This window comes from Alexandromys fortis, unplaced genomic scaffold, assembly GCF_014885135.2.
Source record: "Alexandromys fortis isolate MF-2015 unplaced genomic scaffold, M_Fortis_MF-2015_v1.1 scaffold_177, whole genome shotgun sequence".
Taxonomy (NCBI): domain Eukaryota; kingdom Metazoa; phylum Chordata; class Mammalia; order Rodentia; family Cricetidae; genus Alexandromys; species Alexandromys fortis.
The window spans coordinates 2,602,159-2,612,072 of NW_026068056.1; the positions used below are offsets into that span (position 1 = coordinate 2,602,159).

General features: G+C 45.1%; 1 protein-coding gene across 4 annotated transcripts in view; it reads left to right on the forward strand.

Annotated features, from left to right (window-relative positions):
- Positions 1-882: 882 nt before the first annotated feature.
- The window catches only part of Dnajb6 (DnaJ heat shock protein family (Hsp40) member B6), a 60,473-nt gene continuing 51,441 nt past the window's right edge, over positions 883-9,914 (forward strand). The window contains exon 1 of one of the 4 annotated variants that reach the window (XM_050119933.1): positions 883-1,286. The gene's annotated coding sequence lies outside the window, so the exon portion shown is untranslated. Of the gene's footprint in view, positions 1,287-1,657; positions 1,815-9,914 lie in introns of those variants that run through there. The other 3 variants (XM_050119930.1, XM_050119932.1, XM_050119931.1) reach the window with 3 other exon arrangements.

Sequence of the window (9,914 nt, forward strand, 5' to 3'; positions counted from 1 at the left end):
TTTGAATTTTAGCCCAGTGACTGCAACCTGTTGTAATTTTTAATCTAACAAGCCTATTAAATAGATGGGCAGTAGGCACATTAACAAAAGTAAAACAATATTGTGCTCATGAAGGCACTATATGAACATCAATATTCAGAACTCTCGTTAGAGTGAAGGCAGACTGAGTGTGTTGTTGACCTTGGTCCCTAAGGTCAGTTTAGTTTTGGAGGTTGAGTCTTTAGGCTAATGAGCCTGGCTTGGGGAAGCCACATTGGAACTACTTGTTTCTCATTACTAAGTAGCAGAAATGTGCAAAATGCCTTCTGTCTAGCACAGGTCAACTGGGCTTGGTGAAGGTTAGTAATACAAAACCAGAGAGCCCAGTTACTTTCCAGTCTTGAGATGGAAAGTTCAAGGTCAGAGGTGGAAATTCAGGGGCGTGGCACCCTGTCTTAAAATAAAAAGAGGGTGGGGATAGGGCTCACGGGTAAAAGTCTTGCTTAGCACGTGCGGGGCCCTGGGGTCAATGTCACCGGGGAAGAAAATTCATTCTCGAAAAACAACAAAATAAAACAAACAAACAAACAAAAAAACCAAAGGGAAAATTCTGTGTGGTGAGAAGGTGGTTGAAAATCAGACTCTGGATTCTAGTCGGCATTCCACGCTGGTAATGATGGGGCCTCTTATGCCCCCAAGTGATTAAGGCTGGGCACAGGGGCACTAAGAAGGATTGAGACTGCTGGTCGGACTAACCGAACTTCGAGTGTGCTAGCCTTTCTTCCAAACCTCGGGACTACAACTCTCCCCGTCCACAAGCCGCGTGAGTCACGTTAAGCTATCTTTGATCGCTATCTCCTTCCTGTCCGCTTCAGTGCAACGGCAGGCCCCCGGGTCAGTAACTCAGGGTCGCCCACAAGTCGCCACCGGCTTTGGAGGCTTCCAGGCCCTGAGGTAGCGCAGGATGGCTCTTCCCGCTCTACAGTCCCTCCTTCGCCTGTAGAGAGACTCCTGAGTTTCACCGTCCAATGCTGGCGGAATCTTTCAAAAGCTAAACTGGCGCTGTAGAATTCGACGTAAACCGGAGCGGGCAAATGCAGGCGCACACGCATGGCTTCAGGTCCGGGCGGAAGTTGACGTCGCTGCGCCGCCACCGCATGACGCACTTCCTGTTTGTTGTTGGAGAAAAGGAGAGAAAGGAAAGCGCGAGGAGACGCCGCCACCGCCGCCAGCGCAGCTGTGCCAGAGCCGCGAGGAGACCGGCCGCCCTACTCCCCCCCCCCCCCTCGCCGGCCGCCGCGTCCTCGGTGAGGGACCTGCGGAGCGGGATGGAGAGCAGGATTGGCCGTGGCGGGAGAGGGGAGGTGCGGATAGGGTGACCTGCTCGGCGCCTGGGACACGGGCGCAGGAAAGCCGGGCCGACGGCGGGGCCGGGACTGCTCGCCGGGGCCGAGCGGGTTCCAGTCCAAGCTTTGGGCTAGAGTCTAGGCCTGACGCCTAAGTTGTTCCTGGTGTGGGCCGCGGCTACACTGGGTCCGTGGAAAGCGTCTGCCGTGCCGGATCAGGCCTACCCCGGCTCCTCTGGCTCCCTTGATCTGCAGTGGCGGTTGGGCCCTGCGCGCGCGACCTCCGCCTCAGAGCCACAGGAGTCGGTGAGGCTGGTGTCACCCTGTTCTGGCATCTTCACTGCATTCTGCAAGCAAGGGGTCAGGTGGCGTGCGAAGAGCAAGACGACTACGGCAGGCGCGATCGCCAGCCCGGGCTGCCTGGGAGACCGAGTGGGAGGGCCGAGGAGGTTTCCAAGCTCATCCTGGGACTGTTGGAAAGTTTGCTAGGTAACCTACCTGGCTCAGTTTACTTCCAAAACCCGTTTGCTGTTAGATTTGCTGTGGGTTTATGTAACTAAAGTTTATGTAACTGAAGTTTACATTAAGTCTTAATTCGCTTCTGTTGTGTAGACAAGGGAAGTCTACACTGCAAGCCATAAGATTGTCTTGAAGAAAAAAATTGGAGACGGCGATTTTTATTTTACAGAATAGGTTGTTTGTCAGAAGTTTAAAAGCTTGTCTACCGAAGTTATGTGTGGACTGTAGAAAGTGAACGGAGGGGATGGGCCCACCTCCTCCGGCACGCCCAAGCAGATGGGGAGTGTCCGTCCAGTGCATCCACTTTGTTTTTGTTAATATCTTTATTGGGATTAATTTTATTAATATCTTTATTGGACCCATAGATTTGTGGTCAGATTTTATGGTTGGTAACTCCACTGTATCCCCTCTTTATAGGCTCTGTAATCTAGGGAATTGAACTCGGACTTTATGCTTGCTAGGAAAGTCAGGACTTCTTTAAGGCCACTAACTGCTTTAGTAGAAAAGTTAGACTTAAGGAGCCAGAGGAGGGAACGGCCCCAAAGAAAATGCATCCTGAACGTTTGAACTTAGTCTGTTGGTTGTGAAGTAAACCTTACACCAGACTTAAAGTTACCTGAAAGGAATTGAACACATGTGTTCCGGGACTTGGGGTGTCACGACCACAGGGAGAATTTGCCTCCGGTGTGTGATCACTATGGCTGTGAGCAGTGCAGGCACTTGTATTGAATTGTGTGTGTAGCCTTGGAATCAGAGAAAATGAGAAATTTGGGAAGAAGTGCTCCTTTTGCGCAGGTATGGGTGGGTGATGTGCTACAACAGTTTGTGGAGGAAGTTTTCTCTCCCGCGGCTGATTTGCACAGGCAGACCTCTGAAGGAGGAATTGGCCCTGTGTGTGTGTGTGTGTGTGTGTGTGTGTGTGTGTTTGTTTTGAGACAGGAATTCTGTATAACCTTGTCTGTCCTGCAACTCGCTCTGTATTGAAAGCAGATTTGCCTGCCCCTGCCTCTGTGCCATAACTAAAGGGCGCCCCACCATGCCTGGCCAGGTTGGCTTTTTTTAAAAGATTTATTTATTATACAGTGCTCTGGCATGGAGGGCACCAGGTCTCATTACAGATGGTTGTGAGCCACCATGTGGTTGCTGGGAATTGAACTCAGGACCTCTGGAAGAACAGCTTGTGCTCTTAACCTCTGAGCTATCTCTCCAGCCCCCAGGTTGGCTTTTAAAATACTTTGATTTGTGTGTATTTGAAATGTGCATGCTATGGTACAATATTGGAACTCCTCCATACAGTTCTCTCACATGCTGTCTCCTGTTAGTACCAACCTTCTGTATATGTGTATATATATCTACAGTACCAGATCTGAACTTGAGCGCTTTTTTTTTTTTTTTAAAGACTTCAGGGCCTCACTGTGTAGCCTTGGAACTCAGTGATCAGTTTGACTCTGCCTCCACCTCCCAAGTGCTGGGATTAAGGTGTGCGCTACAATCCCCTACTTTTTTTTTTCTTCCTCTCTTTTTGTGACAGGCTTCACTTTTTAGCAGCTGGGTTATTCTCCCATGCTGGCCAGAGTACAACTGTAGGAGTCAATTTTCTCCTTTCATGCGTTACTGAGGTGGAAGGAAGTTAAGTTGCCAGACTTGTGGAACCTAACTATTTGGCCAGCTAACCCAGTTTCATAGCCTGAGAAATTGGCCGGCCTGCCTACCTGCCTTCCTTCTTCCTTTTTTTTTTTTTCTTTTTTTGAGACAGGGTTTCTCTGTTGAATGGTCCTGGCTGTCCTGCAACTAGCTCTGTAGACTAAGGCTAGCCTGGAACTCACAGAGATTTCCCTTTCTCTGCCACCTGGAGAAGTTGGCTTTTTAAGTTGGTTTTGTGCAGTGGAAGATGGAATCAGATCATTTTGTTTTTGTTCTGTTTTTCAAGACAGTGTTTCTCTGTGTAACAGCTCTGACTGTCCTGGAACTTGCTCTGTAGACCAGGCTGACCTCGAACTCAACGCGTTGATGTGCCTGCCTCTGCCTCCCCAGTGCTGGGATTAAAGGCTTACGTCACCACCACTGGCCAGATCACTGAGTTTTAGAGTGGAACACTTTGGTGGTAACACCTTTCATTCCAGCAGTGGGAGGCAGAGACAGGCACATCTCTATAAGTTCAAGGCCTGGTTTACAGATGGAGTTCAGTAGAGCCATACACAAAGAAACCATCTTGGAAAAAAGAAATTATTGTTTGAGGCAGACACAGGCCAGTTTCCTGTCTTTCAAGTCAGCCAGATCAACACGTAGTGAGACCTTACCTCAAAATCAAAACAAAACAACCAAGATAACAAACAAACCAAAACAAAAAAAAAAGCATGCAAAACTGCCTTTACTCATAGCACTCCCGGAGGCAGAGGAGTTCAAAGCTATCATGGTCTATAGAGTACATTGTAGACTAGCCAGAGCTACACAGAAAAACCCTATCTTGAAGAACCGAAACAAACTATATATCTTTGTTATTGATGCCAGCGTTAGATGTTTGAAGTATTTGTGTTAAGGACAAATAGTATACTGGAGTGGTGAGTATTCTTGCTTACTGTTAAGACTGAATTAGGAGTTCCTCTGAATAGTGACTCCACTTTTTTTGTTTTTGTTTTTCGAGACAGGGTTTCTCTGTGGTTTTGGAGCCTGTCCTGGAACTAGCTCTTTTAGACCAGGCTGGTCTCGAACTCATAGAGATCCACCTGCCTCTGCCTCCCGAGTGCTGGGATTAAAGGCGTGTGCCACCACCGCCCGGCTAGTGACTCCACTTTTTAAGCAGGCCTGTTAGTATTGATAGTACCATTTTCCTGTTATGGGCATCTTTTTCATCCAGCAAATGCAAAACCCAGATTAGGGTCAGTCCAGTTTAGCACATCCCAAGAGTTTTGAAGAAGATACTGTATGAGACCTGTATGTAGATACCTGGTATGACAGTGTGTCTTTTACATTGTTTAATGCTTAAGGATGCTCAAACACTCTCAGATCACTTATGATACTTTCCCAAAGAGCAAGTGAATCAACTTTTCTACTTGATTTGATTTTCCTCCTTTGTTTTAGATAGAGGGTCTCAGGTACTTCAGGCTGGTCTGGAACACATTCTGTAATGAAGGATAACCTTGGATTCCTCTGCCATCACTATGTCCAGCTTTGCAGCTTAACAAGTGGTCCTGTGTTAAGGCTGGTTAAATTCACGCAGGACACCATCTGGTGGTGAAAGGCCTGCAATTGCAGATGTTGAGTGTGTAGGAGGGATTAGAGTGGCGATTAAATGTTCTGCTTTTTTTCTCACAAAGAATTTAAGAGAGTATTTAACCTTGGGAATAAAAACAAGGTCAATGTGGGGCTGTAATTCTAGTATTTAAGAGGGTACAGCTGGAGAATATTAGGCAGAGGCCATTTAGGCCTCTAGAGTGAGATCCCACCCCCTACTTCATTAAGAGAATAAGCAAAAACCCGAGGTTAATGAGACGGACAGTGAGCTGATGAAAAGAACGAGACAAATAATAATATTGGGCTAGTGAAATGATTCGACCACAGCCTGAGGACTAGAGTTTGATTCCTGGGACCAACATGGAGTGGAAAGAGAATTGATTTTTTTTAAAAATATTTAATTATTTATTAAGCATACAATGTACTGCTGGCATGGAAGGCACCAGGTCTCATTACAGATGGTTGTGAGCTACTATGTGGTTGCTGGGAATTGAACTCAGGACCTCTGGAAGAGCAGCCAGTGCTCTTATCCTCTGAGCCACCTCTCCAGCCCGAGAATTGATTTCTTAAAGTTGTCTTCTGGATGCCGTGTGTGCTCCTCCCTCAATAATATCTGCTAGGAGGGAGAAATGGGCCATTTTCTCCTGTGACCGCAGTATTGCACGCAGGTACTTTGCTTTCTGGGTGCTCCCCAAACATACTTAAAACTGTTAAAATCCCTTAAACTTCAACTCTGCTTAAAAAGGAAAACTGAAAGCCTGGAAACTGATTTAGTAGATAAGTCAGCTGGTAGGAATTCATTCTTTCTTTTCTTCCTCCCTCCCTCCCTCCCTCCCTCCCTCCCTCCCTCTTTTTTAAAGGATGTTTGGAAACAGGGTTTCTTAGTGTAAACTTAGCTGTCCTGGAACTCACTCTGCAGACCAGGTTGGCCTCAGACTCACAGAGGTCTGCCTGCCTCTGCCTCCTGAGTGCTGGGAATAAAAAGACACCACCACTGCCTGGCTTAGAATTTTGTTGTTGTTGTTGTTGTAGTTGTTTTTTTGAGACAGGGTCTCTGTAGTCGTGGCTGAACAGGGCTAGTCTCAAGTTCACAGATGTCCTCCAGTCTCTAACTCCCAAGTGATGATATTAAAGGAGTGTACCACCATGTCTGGCTTAGGGATTTTGTTTTTATTAATAAAGATAATCATGCTGTGAATATAAGGTGTTTTGTCAGACTTTTGGATAGTTAAGGAAGATCACTCTTGACTAGTTCCTTATTACTCTGCTACCTGAGAATGCAAAATGCTAAAAATATTTTATCTCTTGGATCACAGTGTTCATCCAGGAGGTTTCAGTTATATCTATTTCTAAAGCTATTTGGCTATGGCCTGGCTTTCTCTTAAAGTGACTTTCTAAATCCAAGTCATAAGGACCCTATCCGGATTCTGAATAAACAAAGGCCATTGCTTCTGGCTTCAACACTGCTGGACTGTGTTGTATAAAATGCTTGAGTATTTTAGGAATGTTGAGCCTGCAGAAGGGTGGTTTCCTTACACAGCATGTGACATGTCCCCTGTGAAATTTTTATTTTTTTGGGGGAAGGGGAATGACATAGGAGATTAAAATGAGGACCTGATAAAAGCTTCATGTGGGTGTGTGTTTGTGATTGTGCAGGCCAGAGGTAGCCATTGGGTGTCCACATTGCTTTCAGTATTTTTTTTTTTTCTTGGATAAAGGTCTTCCACTGAACCAACAGTCGGCTATGTGTGTCTGCCTCCAGGACTGCCACTGTAAATGTGGATGCTGAGGGTTTGAACACAATTCTAACTGCTTGCTTGGCAGCCACTTTAATGATCTAGGAATCTCCCTCTACCACACCCCTACCTCCTAACTCCAGGATTTTCCTCTGTGGTAAGCTTTGAGACAGGGTCTTAATAAGTTGTTCAGATTGCTCTCAAAAGTTGTTTCTAAACCTTTTGAGTAACTTTGATTACATACCTTCTAGACTGAGAGTTACTGTTTTTGTTAATGTTTCCATGGCTTGGAAATCCACCCCTGCCTCAACCTCCTAGGTACTAGCTTTTTATAGGCCGGCCTTACCTGGCTTGCTTCATATTTACCTCTTAGGTCTATTCTGTCAAGCAAATAGTACTGTATTAAGTTTGTGTGATGCCTTAACATAAATTGAACTCCCTTTGTGACTTTAAATTATTTTTGTTCTGAAACAGGTTCTTACTGTGTGTAGTGCTGGCTGATCTGTAGTTGAAATGTATACTTGGCTAACTTTGGAACACATACTTGCCTTCCAGGTGCTTAGATTAAAGACGCCTTCCACCATGCCTAGTAAAATTTATTATTATTATTATTATTTTTTTTTGTTTTTGGAGGCAGGGTCTCTATGAAGCCCTGGCTGTGCTGGAACTTGCTATGTAGAATACGCTAGCCTCAAACTCAAAAATATTCCTTTACTTTTGTTTCCAGAATGCTGGGTTTAAAGATGTTTACCACCACACCTGGCCTACTTTGTTCCTTTTTTTTTAAAAGAAGATAGGGTGGTGGTGGCTTCCCCCTTTAGACCCAGCTCTTGAGAGGCAGAGGCAGGTGGATCTCTCCCAGCCTGGTCTACAGAGGATGTTCCAGGACAGCCAGTGCTACACAGCAAAACCCTGTCTGTAAAAACCAAAGACAAGGAAAAGGGGAAAAATGAGAAAAGATGGTTGAGAGTCTGTAGTGGATATGTTCTTGAATTGCCATATTCTTTTTCAGTGTTGATCTTCCTTTGTGGGAAGGAAGACAGCTATTTTTGTTGGTGACCTGGATAAGACTTTTCTATTTTTGAGGCAGGGTTTCTTTGTATATTATAGCCCCTGGCTGTCCTGGAACTCACTTTTTTTTTTGAGATAGGGTTTCTCTGTGACTTTGGAGCCCGTCCTGGAACTCACCTCAGACCATGCTGGCCTTGCTGGGATTAAAGGCATGTGCCACCAACCGCCCAACCCACTAATATTTTGTTACTTTAGGGCTGGAGCAGTGGCATAGTTAGCTGGTGCTGTTGTTGCAGAGCATCTGAGTTCACTTCCTGGCACCCACACACAAGTACCTGTAACTTAAACTCCCAGGCATTCAACTTCTGGCCTCCTTAGGCACCTGCACTCATACATAAGTTAAAAGTAAAACAAAATCTTTATAATTTACTTTACCTGGAATCCTACCATCAGTTTTTTTTTATATTTATTGAGCTCTACGTTTTTCTCTGCTCCCTTCCCTGCCTCTTTCCTTCCCCCCTTTAAACCTCCCCCAAGGTCCCCATGCTCTCAATTTATTCAGGAAATCTTGTCTTTTTCTACTTTCTACTTCCCATGTAGATTAGATCTATGTAAGTCTCTCTTAGTGTCTGCATTGTTGTATAAGTTCTCTGGGATTGTGGTTTGTAGGCTGGCTTTGCTTTATATTTAAAAACCACCTATGAGTGAGTACCTGTGATAGTTGTCTTTCTGTGCCTGGGTTACCTCACTCAAAATGTTTTTTAGCTGCATCTATTTCCCTGCAAAATTCAAGCTGTTATTTTTCCTGCTGTGTGGTACTCCATTGTGTAAATTTACCACATTTTCCTTATCCATTCTTCGATCGAGGGGCGTTTAGGTTGTTTCCAGGTTCTGGATATGCCAAACTAAGCTGCTATGAACATAGTTGAGCACATGTCCTTTGGCACGATTGAGCATCCTTTGAATATATACCCAAAAGTGGGTATTACTGGGTCTTGAGGAAGGTTGTTTCCTAATTTTCTGAGAAATCGCCACACTGACATCCAAAGGGGCTGTACCAGCTTGCACTCCTACCAGCAATGCAGAAGTGTTCCCTTTACCCTACAACCTCTCCAGCATAAGTTGTCATCAGTGTTTTTGATCTTGGCCGTTCTTGCAGGTGTAAGACCGAATCTCAGAGTTGTTTTGATTTGCATTTCTCTGATGACTAAGGATGTTGAACATTTCCTTAAGTGTCTTTCAGCCATCTTAGATTCTTCTGTTGAGAATTCTCTATTTAGGTCTGTACTCCATTTTTTTTTTATTGGATTATGTGATCTTTTGGTGTCCAATTTCTTGTTCTTTGTATATTTTGGAGATCAGACCTCTGTCTGATGTGGGGTTAGTGAAGATCTTTTCCCATTTTGTAGGCTGTCTTGTTGACTGTGTCCTTTGCTTTACAGAATCTTTTCAGTTTCACGAGGTCCCATTTATTGTTTCTCTCAGTGTCTGTGCTGCTGGGGTTCTCTTTAGGAAGTGGTTCCCTGTGCCAATGCGTTCAAGTGTATTTCCCACTTCTATAAGGTTCAGTGTGGCTGGCTTTATTTTTTTATTTTTTGGTTTTTCGAGACAGGGTTTCTCTGTGGTTTTGGAGCCTGTCCTGGAACTAGCTCTTGTAGACCAGGCTGGCCTCGAACTCCCAGAGATCCGCCTGCCTCTGCCTCCCAAGTGCTGGGATTAAATGCATGCGCCACCACCACCTGGGTTCTTTTTTTTTTTTTTTTAAAGACAGGGTCTCTTTATATAGTCTTGGATGGACTGAACTCAACAAAGATCCTCCAGCCTCAGCCTCTGTCTCTCAAGTTCTGGGAACAAAGACTTTAATGTAGATTTGAAAAGTTGGGGTTTTTGAAAGAGAGGAACTGAGGGGCAGGATAAGCCGTGCTTATGTGAGGTGAGGTGTAGAAAAACATCTCACATCCCTTAAAGCTGGAGCTATAGGCAGCGTGTGAATCGCCTGATGTGGGGCACTGGGACTTGAACCCAGGTCTATCTGGAAGAGCAACAATGTTTATAACCACTGGGCCATCTCTTCAGACCTTGTTATAGA